Genomic DNA, 7,213 nt, shown 5'->3' with positions numbered 1-7,213 from the left:
GGTCCAGCACATGCAAAGCCCTCGGCCTTCTATGCGATACAAGGGCTGGAACGGTCTCTATCCCCGTCGATAAACTCACGAAAGCATCAGTCCGAGTCGATGACCTCGTGTCGAGCAAATTTGTCACGCGGATGACTCCACTCCAGGTCATCGGCAGCCTCCGTCACATTGTGTGTTGTTTCCCACCTGCTCGCGCCTTCCTTCAATGCCTACAAGAAACAGCAACAGCTTGTCCAAAGTACGGTCGTCGTGTGCTATCAACCTCTACTTTTGATGATCTTCGATGGTTCCAAGCTGTGCTACGACATCCGGCACGGTTTAACGCCATTCTGATCATTCATTTCGCTGACGTGTCTGAACCCCGATTTCATGTGTTCATGGACGCAAGTGGAGACGGACTCTGTGTGCTCGAGCCAACCCTGAAACGCTACATTCGCCAACGATTCTCAGCCGAAGATCTAGTCGAAACATCTATCAACGTTCGCAAACTTCGCAGTGCGGTACTTGCAGCACTGTATTGGGGTCCAAATTGGTCTTCAGTGAGTAACATGACGCGCACACGTCCAGATCCACATCGACAATACTAGTGCGGTTGCCTGGGCAAACCACCGTTCAAGTCGAAATCTCGTCGCCAAAATGTACAATCGACTGCTCTCCCTTGCCGAATTTCAGTACAACCTCGTATTCACGGCGTCTCACATCGCTGGTAAACTCAACGTGATGACCGACGCTGGATCTCGGGTGTGGTCAAAGGACCATCGACTTGCAGACTTATGGACTAACATGTCGTTTTCATGGACACAGACTCGGCTCGAGCCGCCTTTCGACGATCTATGCAGCGTCTGGGCTCGATGCTCCGCCAAAACGCCCTGGCAAACTATACCACTACCACATAACTCGACTCTGGGGTCAATGGTGTCGATTCGCTACGCGGATGAGCTGGACGCGATGGCTAACACCGGAAAATGCATCGAAACGACTGGCATATTATGCCACTTACGGCTGGTCCGGTGGATGGAACAGTCACCATAACAAAAATCAGCACTCAACGATCAATTTAAACTTGCCATTATCTGCTAGTTTCGTCGTCATTACAAGAACCTAGTGCTACCAACGAGTCCAAAACTCGACTTGCTTCTCCAAGGTATCAAGCGTCTATCTGCTCCAAGACGTAAGAAACAACCTCTAACACCGCCATTCCTCCAGATGCTGTACCGCTCCCTCAATATGATAAAACCGAGACAGCGTCTACACTGGGGGAGCGTCATCATCGGCTATTTCTTCCTATTGCGTCGGTCCGAGTTCCTCAAGACAGGGAAAACACGCCGGTTCTTCAGTCTGAAGTCCATCAACGCTTTCTTCTTGGATGACAATGGAAAAAGGGTAGCTCACAATGCAGCCACGTCAGTAACAAAAAGCGTATCCACGGATGTCAGCCACAGCGTCCAAAGGTTTATCTCAACGGATGGTACGACGACACCAGTCATCGAGCGCGGCAAGTAATTGACATCTTGGGGCCGCTCACCACGCCCTCCGACTCGGTATCAGCAAACGAACATAAAAATTTGCCCCATGTGACTGTACGGAATGGAAAGCGGACGTATCCGGGATGGATACTCCTGTTTCGGGGAGTACTAGGAGCAGAAGTCGTGCCGTTGCCTCGCGATCTGATCGGAAGCCTCACAGATAACTTTCGAGTTGACCTAGATTTTCGGTTGCTCACTTTCGATTTCTCTCGGCTCGCAGAAAGCGAACCCGCCTCATCACGCCCTCCGACTCGGTATCAGCAAACGAGCATAAAACACTGCCCCATGGGACTGCACTTGATGGAAAGTCACATACTGATATTGTCAATCCCGGCTTAATTTGGATGCGCTGGGCGGCTTTGCAATTGGCCTCTTAATCGACCCAATGTTCTTAATTGGCTAAAATCTCAATCTAACCCGTTATATTGGCCATAATTCAAATTGCTGAAGTCGAAGGAGACGACCGGCGCGCGGTGCGAGGGCACGGCGCGAGAGCGCTGTACGATAACTTAGACTACAGCTTGCGCTACAAGAAGAGTTAACCTTGTTGTGCCTGTAAGTGATTGTATACCTTGTTGTGCCTGTAAGTGATTGTATTTTACTAACTACGGTCTCTGTAGCGTAGGCTTCATGGAGAGAGCAGTGACGCAGGGGCACGCACACCCCAACACAGTCTACGAACATGGGCTGTCTCGGAAGCAGCTCGCTTTCGTATTCACGAAAAGTGAGACGACAATCGGCAGCTGGATCCGAACGTATGAGGCCACCGAAACGTTTGAGAGAGCGCAGACGAAACGAAGCCAAGAAGTTCACAGATGAGCACCGCAAATGGCTGTGTGAGTTCTACTCGACGCACCCACTAGCCTACCTAGACGAGGCACAAGAAGCCTTCCAGTGCGTACACCGTATCACCATCTCGAAGACCTCCGTATGGCGTATTATCCACGACTGTGGACTGACGTGGAAAGTATTGGAGCGACGTGCGATGCATATCAAAGACCAAGATGTGCTCCGGCTCATTGAGGAACTGCATCATGTTGACTGGAGCCATCACAACCTTGTCTTCCTCGATGAAGTGTCATTTGATAATCGAGGGATGATCAGGAAGCGTGGCTACTCGCTGAAGGGACAAAAATTGGTAATTCAAGGCGACTTTCAACGAAACACACGGGATTCTGTGTTGGCTTTCATCGGAGTTAATGGTCTAATTGATTGCTTTGACACTCAAGGCACGTTTGATTGCGTTGAGTTTCTCAAGTGCTGCCAGGACTTTGCGTATACGAAACACAATTTAACTCGTCAATATCCAGGATCTCACTCCGTGTGGATCCTTGATGGTGCTTCCATGCACCGACACCCGGAGATCGTGCACTGTTTGAGGAGCATTCGTATCTTGCCAATATTTCTGCCAGCATACTGCCCGTTCTTCAACCCTATCGAGTATATGTTTGGCTACGTGAAGAAGTTTTTCCAGCGGCACTACAATGAAAACAGCGGCCGCGATTTATTGCCGTTTGCAGTGCAGACATTTCAGCGATTTAAACATTTCAACATGGCTTGAGTGATTGCGCATTGCGGGTGGAACGTGCAAGGGCGCTTTGATCCTAGTAGTCTAATGTCGACGGAGGAGAGACGAGCGCCTCAGTTTTGGGGGGAGTGTGTGGAGCCAAACAGCACAGAAGTTGAACTGGGATTTGTTTTAGTTGATGAGGAATGTGGGGGTGATTAAAACGCCTGCCTACTCTTGGTGCTAGGTGTCGTCCAGGTTTTCCATCCGTGAGAATGGATCGATCACATCGGACACAGCCAGGAGGTCGACGTCAGCCAGGAAAGATTGGATAATATTCCTTTTCGAAATCAAAGATTTCTTCTGAGCCTCCAATCGCAGTAGAATCCCGTTGACATCTTGATGGAGCTCTTCAATGTCAGCTAAACTTCCTTGCACACAATCTAGCGCCATTTCGCCAGACTTCGTAAGACCTTGAGCTCGATCCTGAACTTGTGTTCTTGGAGCATGGAGGAGATGGATGAGGTCGGCCGGTGGAAGGTCTGCAATTTGTTCCTGCCACGTGGGACGGTTCAGGTTTCGAGTGATGTAGTTTGCTCAGTAGCGTCATCCAATTGTCGTTGTAGAAAACGAAAAGCGCCAGTGCTCTTCCAATTGAGCAGCAACGTCACGAAGCGAGCCTTCAGCGGTAGCACCGGCGCGATCAGTCTGTTCAGGCAGGATGCACGCAGCTAAGAAGGCATCTCGATCTTTGGCTGTCGATAGTGCTGATCCGTACTCAAAAATCTGTAGGATGGTGGTCTTCTTCCGTGATTTGCTTAGCCAGTCATTCCAATCGAGCTCGTTCTTAGTGCTGTCAACTAGGTGTTTTCCCCGGTTAAATTGCATCAGAAGTTCCCAGTCGGCTTGCGCGGGGGGATCGACGGACCATTGCCCATCATCATTGACCGATAGTCCTTATACGTGCTCGCAAATCTCACTCCACAGCTTCTCAATGATCTCGTCAAAGGTGTCATCATTTGCGACGAAGTCGCCAAGTCTTTTGACAGACTGATCTCGCTGGCTGACCGTCTTCTTGATAATAGGCCGTACAAGTAGCCGAAATCGCTTAGCAGACTGGACATCCTCCACATCTTCTGTTAGATTTGAAGCTGGCGATGACGCTGCGTGCCCGATACTGGATCGCGAAACCGGAAGAGAGTTTGACTGGACTGGCGATGAAAGTTCACTCGGTGATGTTGGCGGCGTGTTGCGATTGACTTCTGCTCGGGCTAAAGCTGCTGGTGCGTTGTGAACTTCTTCTATCGCCGAAGCTGCCGGCAAGTTGGAGTCATCTTCATCCCTGATCGAAGCTGGCAACAGTCCGCGGTTGTCTTCGCTAGCTGGAGCTGCTGTTCTGTTGTAGTTCTCTTCTTCTCTGACCGGAGAAGGCAGCGAGCTGTAGTCGGAGCGCGATGATTCACGTGACGTTCGTCGAGAACTGAGACTATCAGGTGATGTGCTGCCTTGTGCTCATTCCGTCGATGTGCGTCGCTTTTTGCGGTTGGAGTCGCATGTACTTCACGACGTGAGGCTCGCTTGCGTCGAGTCGATCCGTTGCTAGGCGGCATGTTTCCCCGCAGGTCGTCTTCAAAGGTTGAAGTGGTTTCGCACGCGGGTTGAAGTGGTTCCGCACGCGGAAGTGCTGCCTCTGCACTTGCATTTCGTATGCTTTTAGATGGGATGAGCGATTGGCGGGGCGATTTAGCGGGGCGATTCATTCAATCGCCCAATCCAATTTCGAGTAGAACAAACCATATCTAACGTCTTTACAGAAACAGCTTTGCGAGCCAAAGCAACAACATTTGCCTCCATCTTTCTGCAATTATCATTAAAAACCATTCTGGTCGTTTCAATGTGTAACTTTTGCATCTTTGTTTTGGTGATGACGTCGGATCGTTTTGAATAATAGTACGTATTGCTTGATATTTCAGCGACATGTTTCACTCATTTCAAATAACAGACAATTTAATGCTCAGCAAATAAGAAACTGAAAACTTAAGAGTGCTGAAAGGCGACATGCATGCATTGTAAATATGATTCGACCTTATGATACCGTTGTCGGTGCCCTCTACCCATTCGTCAAATTTAAACTAAAAATATAATTTTGAAAACGTTGTTGTCAGTTATTGATCCAATATCAAATAATATTGGACTTAGTAATTTCCAATTGGAAATAATATTATCAAACCCAATTGTATATTCAATCGCAATAATCTCAGAATTTTCAACCACATGAGTCACAATGGATGACGCGCGTCCTCAAACCGTGGTCCGCGTACCTGAACGCCTTTAATCGGAGGCACCCAAGGGAGAAAGTATCGATGGTCCAAGCGATTCGATCGAGCTGCCCTGGTAGTGCTGTTGTTTATACAAGGTGCGGCCCGAAACCCCGAGAAAATGGCCGCGGACTTAGAGAAGGCCTTGGCTTCCAACTGGCTAGCTGATCGTCTTGGATAATGCACTTGATCCGTATGCCCTAGGACCACTTTCACCAGTCCACTGAAAGATAAAAGAAAGTATGATTAGATCGTTAGCTTCACTGCTCCTCAGCTCAACGTTCTTCTGCGACCATGCAGTCGCTTCTCATGCATTGGCCTGGCATCATTTGTCTTCACTATACTGCACAGCACCTTTGTGCTCAACTCAGCTGTGCCATGTCCCGTAGTTCGACCATCCGTCTTGTACTTCACGTTGACTCTGGTCCTAGATATGAATCTGGATTCCAACACGCCTCCTTCGAAGCTGCAGCTTTGAATACTTTGCATCTCCAATGCCAACACTAGCAATCAGATTCTTGAGACGCAATTTGTCCAGTGCTTTCGTAAAAGTATCAGCAGGATTATCATCCCCTTTGATCTTATGTAGATTGAGCACTCCACGTTCCACTTGTTCACGCACGTAATGCCAACGCAACTCGATGTGTCGAGTGCGGCGACTGTAGGTAGGATTTGTAGCTAGAGCGTGTGCAGCTTGGTTGTCAAATACCAATGCGTAATTCCACAGTGTGGTGCGGGAGAATTTCCTGTAAGATGTTGCTCTCTGAAATTGCCCCCATAGCAGCCTCACATGCAGCCACATACTCAGCTTCAGCAGTAGACAAGGCTACAATGGACTGTCGTCTCGACATCCACGAAATGGCACCACCTGCTAGTGTAAAAATGAATCCTGTCGTGCTCTTCCAAGTTTCTGGGTCATTGGCCCAGTCACTGTCACAATGTCCTTCGAGTACTATAGCCTTCGACTTCATCTCTTGTCGATCGTAAGTTATTCCATAGTTCACAGTACCCGCAAGATAGCGTAGGACACGTTTCAATGCACCAACGTGCTTACTTGATGGGTTTGCCACAAATCTACTCAACTGACTCAGTGCAAATGCCAGGTCAGGACGTGTACTTGTCGCCAAATACATCAGCATACCCACAGCTTCACGGTACGGGAAACTAGTGTCGCTTGTCTCGCCTTTTTCCAGCGGGACAAATCTGGCCTTCACTTCCATGGGATTTCCCACAGCATGAGCTTCACCGTAGCCAAACTTCTCCAAAATTTCGTGCGTATACTTTGTTTGAGTGATTGTAATCTGCTCTTCTGTCTGGTTAACTTCAACCCCAAGATATGCAGTCAATAGTCCTTGGTCCTTGAGTCCATACTCTTGGTCCAAATTTTCAAACAAAATATTCTTGCTCTTCTCATCCTTGGTCGCTACCACGATATCATCCACATACACAAGGACAAGTATAACATCTTCTCTATCAATACGATAGTACAGACATGGCTCGTCAGCGATCTCTGGTAGCCACGAGTAAGAAGCCACTGGTTAATTTCAGAGTTCCACTCGCGCCCAGATTGCCTCAATCCATACAACGCTTTGGTCACCACATACGTGTGGCCATTCACTTCACACGGAAATCCGTCAATCGACTTCACGTATTGCAGGATTCCGAGTAACGCATTTAGATATGCCGTATCAACATCTCTTCCATAGAGCTTCAGGTTCAGAGCCGCAGCTAATGCCACTCGAAGCCTGAAAGATGACATTCGTGCCACCGGCGAGAACGTGTCAACGAAATCCACTCCTGGTCTCTGATATTGCCAAGAGCAGCTAGTCGAGCTTTGGAGCGAATCACAAACCCCTGAAACT

Source organism: Phytophthora infestans, genomic scaffold (assembly GCF_000142945.1).
Source record: "Phytophthora infestans T30-4 supercont1.21 genomic scaffold, whole genome shotgun sequence".
Classification (NCBI taxonomy): Eukaryota; Oomycota; class Peronosporomycetes; order Peronosporales; family Peronosporaceae; genus Phytophthora; species Phytophthora infestans.
The sequence above is the reverse complement of the archived record's forward strand: the minus strand, read 5'-3'. Positions refer to the sequence as shown.